The sequence below is a fragment of the Podarcis muralis genome, chromosome 6 (genome assembly GCF_964188315.1).
Source record: "Podarcis muralis chromosome 6, rPodMur119.hap1.1, whole genome shotgun sequence".
In the NCBI taxonomy this organism is placed as follows: Eukaryota; Metazoa; Chordata; class Lepidosauria; order Squamata; family Lacertidae; genus Podarcis; species Podarcis muralis.
The window spans coordinates 52035575-52047512 of NC_135660.1; the positions used below are offsets into that span (position 1 = coordinate 52035575).

Consider the following 11938-nt stretch of genomic DNA (forward strand, 5'->3'; position numbering starts at 1 on the left):
CATGTAAAAGATTGTGCTGTCAGTCTGTTTGTTGCCACTGAAATCAATTAGCTACTTGTGATTAAATTTTCACATATTTTTTTCATGAGATCTAAGTGTGACTAATTTACTCATCTGGATCAAACCATCTTAGCTTCTTCAGATTCACAATTCAGTATTTTGCTAAACCAATGGATAAGTTTTGATTCACCATATGGTAGTCTTTGGCTACAATCTAAAGTAAAGTTTGCCGAATCACCTGGGATGTATTTCTGAACAAAGATTGGGCTTGTTGAATCACTGGGCCATTCCACAGCCCTTTAAACTGCTGCTCTAAAAAAGTAAGAATGTTCTTGGACTGAGCTGAGATTGGTCACGTTTTTGTCTCAGTCATGGCTGACAAGGGATAAACCTCTCTTCCTCCTCAGCTGAAAGACCTTCTCCCCCAACTATCCATTAATGAAGAAATAGCAAAGGAGTAACTGCATGCTATGCAACCTGTGTAATGTGTAACTTGGCCCTGTTCCTTGTGAAGTTTCATTCATGAATGATAGACTGTGGCTGCATACACACCAACCCCTCTCTAATCGTTTTTCTCATGGTCAACATGATGCTCTCAAAGTCGACTTATTCTAGATTCTGCCATCCACAAGGCTTCCTGGTTCATGCAGATTTTTCCTGCTCTTTGAACTACCATATTTGTGACTATGCAGCCTTCATACACACACAGTGTGGAATTTCATGTAGGACAGCGGCACTTCTGCAAAGAGATTTGAGGATCATTTGCCCCAAAGAATGGATGTTTCCCATTTTTTGCATGTCCAATGAAAGCTTCCATTATGCTCCCTTTCTCGAAGAAGCAATTTTCTTATTCAAACCAGTCAAGAGGCATTTTCCTATACAATAGGCTTGTCGTTGATTACTCTCATTATTGCTTCCATTCTCTGTTAGAATTGGAGTAATTGATACTTTCAATGCATGCCTATTAGAAAGGTAATTTCATATTGTACCTGGTATCTGGCCAGGTAAGGAGCAAGGTTCTGAAGGCAGTTTCATTACCATAATCATTTAATGAGGTCAATCACAAGTCCATACAAACTCAGATTAGTATGACTTAATTAAGCTTTTAGAAAATGATCAAGTACCATCTATTAGGATTTTCAGAATATGATTCAGGCCAATTAGACCGTTTCCTCTTCGATGAAAGGGGTAATAGGAGGTACTCAGGTTACTTTCCAGGTGAAGCAGCAATTTTGCCATTGTTGCCATAGAGTGAAAAAGCTTGGCCAGTGAGAAAACACTAAGCATCAAGGATCACAGACATTTCATATCGTGCAGCTGTGATGACATGCAGGGAGAAATGGTGTAATCTCCCTCCTTCTGACAAAGCATTGGTAATGACAGCCGAGACTGGGGCAGGGTTGTGCTTAAAGCTCTTCCAGCTTCAGCTCAAGAAAAAGGAGGCGACTGCGGCAACACACACACACACACACACACACACACACACACAGCTTTATAAGAGAGCAATCATTCAGTTTGAAAGTGCATCAAAACAATAACCGCTGGCAGAAAGATCTGAAGTACACCCTCATTATTTCCAATAGCCTGGAGAATATATAAAACAGCCAGTGCAGCAGGGACCCAGATGCACTCAGAGCTCCAGGATGGCCAAAAGCCTGAATTTGCTGCAGCAAAGAGAGGCAGTTGTGCGTCCCATGACTTGTGTTGCTTGTTTGATGATCAGCATGGAGGTGGTTGGCAAAAGGAACAGCCAGAGAGACCTGGAAAAGGAGAAGCAACAGGAGGCCCCAGTCAACAAGGTGTTTTTCCACGGTTATCCGCACTGTTTGAGTTTTCATTTCACCCAACTGCTCATTTGATGTAGGGCTAGGGAGCCTGCGGCCATCCAGATATTGTTAAACTCCATCTCCCATCATCCTTGACCAATGGCCATGCAGGCTGGGGCTGGTGGGAGTAAGAGTCAAGCAAGGTGTAAAGGAGCTGCAGGTTCCCTGAGTGAACGCTAGGTCAATGTATTCTGGAGCTAAAGAGAGAACATACTGCAGTAAACATTCCAGAAAGAGAGATATCATTCAGGGCTAGGTCAAGTGTTGAAGAAGAAGAAGAAGAAGAAGAAGAAGAAGAAGAAGAAGAGGAGGAAGAGGAGTTTGGATTTGATATCCTGCTTTATCACTACCCTAAGCAGTCTCAAAGCGGCTAACAATCTCCTTTCCCTTCCTCCCCCACAACAAACACTCTGTGAGGTGAGTGGGGCTGAGAGACTTCAGAGAAGTGTGACTGGCCCAAGGTCACCCAGCAGCTGCATGTGGAGAGCGGGGACGCGAACCCGGTTCACCAGATTACAAGTCCACCACTCTTAACCACTCCACCACACCCCCTCACAGGAAGTTCTTTTCCTGACCCCAGGCATGTGAGGGGCATTTTCTTGGATACTTGCCATCAATAGTAACACAAAGGCATTCTGCATATGCTCAGAGGCACTGCTTTAGTTGCTGTGCAAGTTTACAGGCTCAGTCCTTAGCATATACTAAGCCGCTGTATTTGGTAGCAACTTCTTTGAGTGTATATACATCCCAGGATCCTTCTTTGCTGTCATTTTGGAAACACATTTATAAATTCAAAACATGCTCTGGATCAGGGCCTGCTGGGCTACAGGAAAAGGCAGGGCTGCCAGGGTTGTGATAAAATTCCACACCAATCTTTGCTGGTTACTTGCTGGTACAGCTTCTCAGTGAGAAAGAAGTCTTTCACATAGCCTTGCCAACTTAGCTCTGGATGTGGCGGGGCAGTTCTCCTGTTGACCCAGGTCACTAATCACCTGTGTTCCACTCAGAGTTGGCAGGAATGAACATCAGCTGAGCAGATTTGGGATACTTGGGTAAGTTTGCATTAAAATTGAAAGTCTGTACGCTCATGACCCTCTAGTTTCAACACCATAGAAATGTCTTTCCAACCTGGTGCTTTCCAAATATTTTAGACAACACTATCTGCCATCCCTGACCATTGGGCATGCTGGTTGGGGCTGATGGGAGTTGTACAGGCATCTGAAAGGCACCAAGTTTGGAAAAGGTTGGCAAAGACCTTCAGCCAGGCCCAATAAAGTGTACATAGTGGAAAGAAAACAATCTGTTCTAATTACACTGGACAAAGTGAACATTTTGCTTCAATATGGCCTCATTTTCTAAGTGAACATTTCTGAGATGGTAGTGTTAATTAATGAGAATAATGTGTAATTTGGCTCTCATTTTCAATTTATGCAAGTCTTTTTATTTTGCAAGAAAAAAGGATACTGTCAACTTAAAAGTCACACTTCTCCATGATATATATATATATATATATATGCTTTCGTACTATATATATATAGTATTGCTTCCTACAGATTGTAATTAAAAATGTCACAGAAAACAGTGCCTCTGCATTTGTTTAGCTTCTCAAGTTTAATAAGTTAACAATGATGGTCATGCTGCTGGCAAGACACTATTTATTAAGGTTGAGGGTTAAAATGGAATGCCACCACAACATAAATTCTATGGGTTGCATCCAAAGGCTCATTTCCATTGATGGAAATACTCTGTCTGCTGAAGGAAGAGTCTTTCAGTAGAAAGGAGTTCCTTCCATAGGAGGAGAAAAACCTTTCAAACAAAACCAGATGCTAATCTGCATTAAGACAAGCAATGTATGTGAAATACCTGTGCTACATGGAAGTGAGTTGTATCACCTTGGTGTCGGTGACAGTGCCGAGTCTAGTTTTCCTCACATCATTTTTTAAAAGAAGGATAACAAATAATGGCTTTCATTACTGCTCATAGCATGTACACCATACACCGTGAGAGACAGAAAGGAAAGATGGGCATGCTAAAACAATATCGTGTTTTTAGTAAAGTTTCCACCCTTCCTCAAAACAGCATGTGCTTGTGGTTGTTATTTGCATATGTTAATTCATCCAAATATTTGCAAGTTTAAAATTAACCTGTCAGACAAGATGAAACTGATAGAACTGTCTGGTGAACCTACATATGAGTCAGGCAAGCCTCTAAATTTGCCCTATTCTCTTTGCAAAAGATGATTATCATATAAAGAAGAGTTCTAGCCATTTGGAAAACTGGACAGTCCAAACTAGTTTTCTTCTTCTTCCTTGTATGAAGTTCATAAACTCCCATTCTGCATTATAGACTTATTGCAGACTTAAGGGGTGCATTATAAATACATGTTATATTAAATAAAACTGTTGCATTTGAGGTGCATATGTATTTCTTCATCATGTGAACATTGCCCATATTGCCTACTTCCCCTGTGTTTCTGTGATATACAAAGAAACTTTGGAGCCTGTTTCACAAAATCCAAATATATACTTGTCTGAAGTGTACCTCACTTTTCTTCCTGATATGCCTAGTCCTGTACATGAAATAGGAAAAATGCCTAGGTACACAACAGCAAGTACACAACACCTGCAATACGCACTCTTTAAAACTTCAGTGTGTGATATGTTGTTGACCCATTATCTGCAAATTCTGCAGAAGAAATATGTCATAGATATTATTTAGATATTATACATATTGTTTACTAAATGAATTGCATGGTTAGGAGGAACTTGAATGGCAGCTGATTTTCTGCCAGACTGGGGAAGTTCCTGAAAGGTTGAAAGAAGCTCTGATGGAAGATTCTAGATCCTTTTAGGACACTGAAAATCTGAGACAACTGAAAAATGTATGTGAATTATTTCTTTGTCTGTTTTATGTATAAAACCTTTTGCACCTCTCCTTTCATTCCTTAAAAGGTTCCTCAGTTACAGAAACTGTAGCTAATAGATTTAGAACTGTTTGTGCATCACTTGTTTTCTGGAAACAAAAACACTCATATATTTATCTGTTCTGGGCAAGAGGGTGCCAATACTAGCACAGTCCACCTCAGCTTGGAACAATCATACCATTCAATACAGTGGCGGGCCTGATTTGCACATGCACCACTCTTTTGTATGGGGATCGTGTGCTTCCAGTTTAATTCATTTACTGGTTTATAATGTACATACCCCACCTTTGCTCTATGGAACTCAAGGTGGCACCCAACATAGACTGCCCAGTTGGTCTCCCATCTTAGGCACTGACCATACCTGGACCTGCTCAGTGTTATGTCCTCATCATTTGCCTTCAGGCTATGTCATGGGAGGCATGTTCATTTTGATTAGCATTTGAAGATTTCACCAGTGGGCAGCTTGCAGGACCAGTCCAAGACATTTTGCTGCCTGAGGCAAAGGGCAAGATGGTGACACCTCCCCATTCCATGTACAGAAGTTGACTCTGTTGACAAGTGAATCTTATTTCAGCAATGGCAACAGGATAGTGTCCCCCACAGCACTTGAAGTAGCAGTACAGGCTGTAGTTCTGTCCCCCAACAGAGGGAAACAGTGAGGAGTGGGAGTACAACAACAGCCAAGGAGGTACTGCCACTGCCTTCCCCAGCACCTACCATCTGGGGTGACAACCTCACTCTTCCTAATGATAGGGCTGGCCCTAGTAGTTTGAAAAGTGACACAAATGTGGAATTGAGGTTCCACATGCAAGATATTCAAGTGCAAGTTGCAGCATGAGTGTTTTGGACCTATTCATGTGTTGTTTTCCTCTGTGTTTTGCATCTGCCTGACTCCCTTGTGTCTCCGTACTTCATAAATGCCACTTTCAGTTAGATTCAGGTCCAATGATGAATTTTAGTCTGGACCAAGCTAGCCCCACCCGACATTCACATCCTACTGGTTTCCATCCAGAGTATGCCAAGGACCATGCGATTCCTATGACTGTAACATCCATCTGCACCGAAGTCCACTCTGCCTCTCTCCAGTTGCTCCCATGAGGAATCTGTTATGTATATTTGCTTCACACTGCATGTCATTTGCACCCCTCCCTCCAGCAAATCCCCATTTGTGTTCCCATTTGGACCCAGCAGTAGTTCAGATTTTGCGTCTTAGTGGTTTCTTAGTGGTAAGCATATGTTTGAATGACTCAATGAGTGGAACAGATTTGAGGCGAGCGAAGGACAGTGGAAAATAATAATAAAAAAGGCAATCTGGGGAAGCATGTGCCAAAGGTAAAAACAATTGCCAGCAAATTAATATTTGGAGCAAATTAGAACCTCATTTAAAGCCAATGAAAAAGTAGGCGCATGAGATACTCATCCTTGGTCTCATGCCTGCTCCAGGTTAGCTATAAATCAGTCCAAAATAAATAACTATATGAATCCTTTGCTTTGTTCAGTGGTATCTCCAGCAGGGATGTGAATGTTCATTATGAATAGCGGCTGAAGGCTTCACCACTCGGCAGTTTTATAAATACTAATGAGTGACATATTGAGAAAAATTGTACCTACAAAAGCAAAGTCTTCTGCCATGCAAATGAGGCCCCAATTCCCTACAGATAAGAATCTTTTTGATGGAGCACATGCAAAATCTACCGCTCTTAATTCTTTCATTAGTATTCCAGGCAGACGATTGCCAAATAACAGGGAAAACTGTCTGAATTGCTGTGTCTGAAACCTAATATTGATTTGTTTAATAGTGTCAGAAAGTCAAAATTCACAAATCTCTTGTCGATTGTTTATGAGGCAGTTAGCAGAGAAATGGATGCCCCTGCTTAATTAATAACTCATTACTGAAATTTGATTATATGCCTGAATGGTTTAAATAGGCTCTAATTCAGTATCTGCAAAGCAGCGTTGCAGCAAAGTAAAATGGATCTTAAAGCTTGTTTTTAACACAAGGGCTGCCAGTACTTCATGATCTCGAAGGCAGAGAGAGAATGCTGACTTTCCAGGGCAAAGTTCATCCTGTATAAATGCTTTGACACCAAAATGTATCATTCTAATGATGTGATCAACCGAATTCTAGGTAAATACAAGCACAGCAGCACAGAAATATTCTTTGTTGAGAGAGAGAGAGAGAGAGAGAGAGAGAGAGAGAGAGGACCGCTGAATGTTATTCTGTAGTGTATGATTATTATATTGAGGAAAAGGGCTGGAAAATGAATTGGAAGGAAAATCCTTCAAATTTTTCATTGCCTGTTACTTATAGGTTTATAGCCAAAGGGAGAGTAGCCTCCCTTTCTTGAAGTTGCAATACTGTGCCATGAGTTTTTATAAGGAAAGCAGTGTATTAATAATGTTTTTTTAAAAAAGCTACATGGAAAAATAATAGATTCCTACTATTACCACTAAGGGACTCGGGTGGCGCTGTGGGTTAAACCACAGAGCCTAGGGCTTGCAGATCAGAAGGTTGGCGGTTCGAATCCCCGCGACGGGGTGAGCTCCCGTTGCTCGGTCCCTGCTCCTGCCAACCTAGCAGTTCGAAAGCACATCAAAGTGCAAGTAGATAAATAGGTACTGCTCCGGCGGGAAGGTAAACGGCGTTTCCGTGCGCTGATCTTGTTCACCAGAAGCGGCTTAGTCATGCTGGCCACATGACCTGGAAGCTGTACGCCGGCTCCTTCAGCCAATAAAGCGAGATGAGCTCCGCAACCCCAGAGTCGGTCACGACTGGACCTAACGGTCAGGGGTCCCTTTACCTTTTCCTATTACCACTAGGAATTCAAACAGCACTTTGTATTGTGCATAGTATTTCACAGTCATCATGGTCTTCCAGGTTTTGAGGGCCCTTGGACAAGATGCCTTCAGTGGGCCCTCACTAGAGCTGGCCCCACCATTAGGTAGCGTGAGGTAACTGCTTCATGCACTAATGTTGGGAGGCAGTGGTGGCATCCCCCTGGCTGTTTGTCCTGAGCATTCTGTCCTGCTGCTGTGCCTGCTGCCTCTACTTGAGGTTGCTGTCCTCAAGTGTGCCGGAGGACACTGCCCTGTTGCCGGTACTGAAATAAGGTTCAACTGCCAGTCTAGTCAGCTTCTATACATGGAATGTGTGCAGTCCTTGGGCAGAAAAATCCTTTGGGCCATCCTTGCCCCCTCCCTGAGTGGGGCCCCTTCCTCTTCACTGCTGTCACCACTGTCAAGTTAGCTAGCGAGTGGAAGTTGCTGATCCATCTTGCCGCTTACATTGTTTGTTTGCTTAGAGAGGACAGGTAAACAGGCAGTGACAGCAAGGAGGGAGCACTGTGCACGCAGAATGTCAACCCTTGGCACCTCTGGGCAGACCCGGGAACACTGGAGAGCTGCTGCCAGTTGGCATGGGTAATACTGAGCTGGATGGATCAATGGTCTGAGATTCAGGATAAAGCAGCTTTCTGTAGTCTTATGAAGAGAAGTCACAGTGCCAGAAGTTCCAAGCTGACTGTGTGTCCCTGCTCTTGTGTAGGCCTTGGCAGGTGCCCAAGAAGGCCAATCCTGACCCTGGTCCACACAACCAACTTGTGTAGTAAGTTCAATTTTTGCATGGAGAACTGAAGCTGAGGAGGCCTTTCCATATCAGCTTTACTGGACTGAGAGTTTCTGCAGTACAGCTTCAACCCACACCACCACTTCTCATTGCACCGTTGTTCTTGTTTGAAGGAGGAGCATGGGAAGGAGCCATGGCAAAGGTCCTCCCCTGTGGCCTTACACTCTTGATGCTACTAAACTGGTGTGGGAAGGACTTGAGCTGCAATGGTGCCATTGGCAGCAAAGATAACCCTGGAAGAGGCTCTCAGACTCGACCCAAGTTCCATCCTTAGTCCTTCTGCGAGGCGGGGTAAATGTAGGCCGCTCAAATCCATTCCCCACCCACACTGACAAATGGTGAGTATCAACTGAATGTAATGGCTTGTTCTGTCTGCCACTCTCCAGATACTCCTGTGCTCAAGTGGTAGAGGCCTCTCTCAAGCACAGGACAAAACACAGCATTCTGAAGATTGGTTGTCGATACCTATAAATCACCCACTTAACTTTATGTGCATTATTAACCCTGCTCATTGCTCAGTCCACTCAGTCAGTCAACAAACATTATTGATGAGCTAAATCCAGCTCCCCTCCCCTAATCACTGTAATTAATGCAAAATGCCTTGAGGGGATTATTTTTAAATTTAGCCAGTGCATTAATTGCTTAATGTCTACAGATGTCTCTGGGGTGGGGGGATTGTAAGCACTGGCTTTTATTTCATGCACTGTTGAATACTTAGGAATTGCATGCACAGATGTGGTCAGGGTTTAACCCTGGCTTTGAGAAACTTGGCCCACACACTTAAGTATCCTCAGATTATCCTGGTATCCTCTGGAATATGCATTAAGACAGCCACCTTTACCTGCAACAATTCACACTGTAATTTTTCTGGGTTGTACAAGCACTCAACAAAAAATAGGAAATGCAATAGCTTGGTTCAAATAAAGCATGCATGGCCAAACTTAGCCCTCCAGAAGTTTTGGGAGTACAGTTCCCATCATCCCTGACCACTGGTCCTGTTAGCTAGGGATGATGGGAGTTGTAGTCCCAAAACATCTGGAGGGCCAAATTTGGCCATGCCTGAAATAAAGCAATACAGACAATGCAAACCAGTCTTCCCCGACCTGGTGCCCTCCAGATCTTTTGACTTACCATCACTATCATCCTTGACCATTGGCAATGTTGCTTGAGGCTGATGGAAGCTGAAGACCAAAACATCTAGAAGGAACCAGGTTCAGAAAGCTAGAATCAAATAATTATAGAGTTACAAGGGACCTTCGAGGTCATCTGCTTCATTACAGGAGCTACAATGTAGCTTTCCTGATATATAGCCAAGGCAGTCTCTAGTTTAAATATCCCCAGTGAAGATGTTTCCTATACAACAAGAGGCCTCCTGTATACACGTGGCCCTGGTCAGTTTACTAGTAGAGCTGATTATCTTTTCAGAGGTTGGGAGTTGTGGGCAAGGTGATGGATTCACCACTTCCATTTTTGTTTCTTCTAAGCAGATAAGTAGCACCATCATTGGTGAGTTGCTCAGAGATACACAGTTAGAACAGGGCTGATAGATCTTGACAATCATAGGAGAGAACTATTTTTAAGGACTACGGTAAGTATTTCAAGCGAAACAAAGTAGACAATATCTTTCTATTGTGAATTTCTTTTGCTGAGTAGGAAGTTAGTACTAAATGATCACAATTTACTGTACATGCAGGGTCTGAATTGAAAAAGAAAAAGAAAATGGTCATGAACATTTTTGCCGGGTGCGGCAATGATTCACAATATTGGACACTGCCAATTAACTTCTGCCAAAATATTAAAGCAAAGAGAAGTAGGAAAAATCAGTAAATGTTCATTAAAGCCAGGAAATCCTTTTTAAAGACCACATTTTAACTTTTGCTCAATAGCCACACTGGGGAAATATTGGCTTTTCTTAACTAAAAGTCTATTTCAGAGTGCCCTAAGAATTCCCAGTGTTTTGTTTTTTTTAAAAAATGGACTGAACCTTTATTTTCTTCCCCTAATTTATTACGCTTGATTACGCAGCTGGAATGGGAAGGTAGCTGCTGTTTGTAGTTAAATAACTCCTCACAATTTCTTAAAGAAATGATCTTCAAAGCTTCAATGGGTCAGTGGCTCAAGTACAAAGGAAAGATTGATTTTCATACTCCCACTCTTTGTTCCCAAAGTTTAAAACAGACACGTTCTGGTAAATTAGTTTGTCTATGTTATTAATGGAAGAACTTATTAAACTCCCATAAATACATGGCGGTATCTTGCTTAAAACACAGAATGCATTTGCTTTGAAAAAAAATACACGTCTAAAAGTAAACAAGGGGGTGGGTGGGTTTCTATTTTGATTTGATTTCAGAAATGTGAAGGCTAGAGAATCGTTGGTTTGCAAAATATATTAGGTATGCGTAATGATGTATGGTACAAAGAACTCAAGTCACTTGAAAATATGTTATTTGCATTTAATGAAAAGCATTTGCGCACTGGTATGTGGCAAATCTATGTATGAGAGGAAGGAATGCTTTAAACAAGAGATACAGTCTTGTATGCATGGCAGCTGCCTAGCAGGTAAAGTAACATTAATGAAATCTAATTTTCCATTAAAAATATATGTAGTAATATATGTTGTAACCCCCACCCTGTGAAAACCCTCTCTTACATTGTGTCCTCAGTCTAGCTATAATCAGCAATAACTAGGTCCCACTGAATGCAATGGAATGCATTTTGCATTTATTTAGGCTGTTCTGTAGGTAGACAACAGATGCACAGATGTTTGGTGGTAGCCATTACCTCACCATCCACACATGTGATGGTAGCTGAGCTCTACATAGTTGGGAACGCTGAGGGGGGGAAATCTAGGGCCCCTGATAGCACAGAATCTTTCTTAGGTACTAATTTTGCTCCCACAAGTGCTCATATCAGACACGTGTTTCACCATGTGGATGGTGGAAGGCAAAAGCTGCTGCTACCAGCTCTCCATAAATTCACTATACGTGTAGAGAAGGTCCCAAATGAATTGTTGTTGTTGTTTAGTCGATTAGTCGTGTCTGACTCTTCATGACCTCATGGACCAGAGCACGCCAGGCACTCCTGTCTTCCACTGCCTCCCGCAGTTTGGTCAAACTCATGCTGGTAGCTTCAAGAACACTGTCCAACCATCTCGTCCTCTGTCATCCCCTTCTTCTTGTGCCCTCAATCTTTCCCAACATCAGGGTCTTTTCCAGGGAGTCTCCATATCTCATGAGGTAGCAGTAATTAAACTGAACCAGTGGTTTTAATTGGACTTGCAGGTTATGTTGGTTGAATTGAGTCATGTTTCTTGTTTGTGGGCATATGTATGATGGAAAAGAGTTGACCAAGTTGTAAAAGCATGGTAATCTGGCCAACTTCTGTTACAATTTTAGAATTCATCCTAGTGGTCCATTTGAATATGTGATGAATTGGTTTTGTAAAAAACAACAACAGCTTCCCGTCTCAAAAGGTGCCTGCACTTGGGAAGCTCAAGTGTGAATTTTGAAAATGGGAATGCTTTCAGAGAAGGGTTGCCTCATGTGCATTTTGAGGTTGTTCAAA

General features: G+C 42.3%; 1 long non-coding RNA gene across 1 annotated transcript; it reads right to left on the bottom strand.

Moving 5' to 3' along the window:
• Positions 1–1029: 1029 nt before the first annotated feature.
• LOC144328006 (uncharacterized) lies at positions 1030–9909 on the bottom strand. Its single transcript, XR_013393212.1, has 2 exons — positions 9506–9909; positions 1030–1760 (listed from the first exon to the last, which is right to left on the bottom strand). It is a non-coding gene; the product is annotated as an uncharacterized LOC144328006 (long non-coding RNA).
• Positions 9910–11938: the final 2029 nt, after the last annotated feature.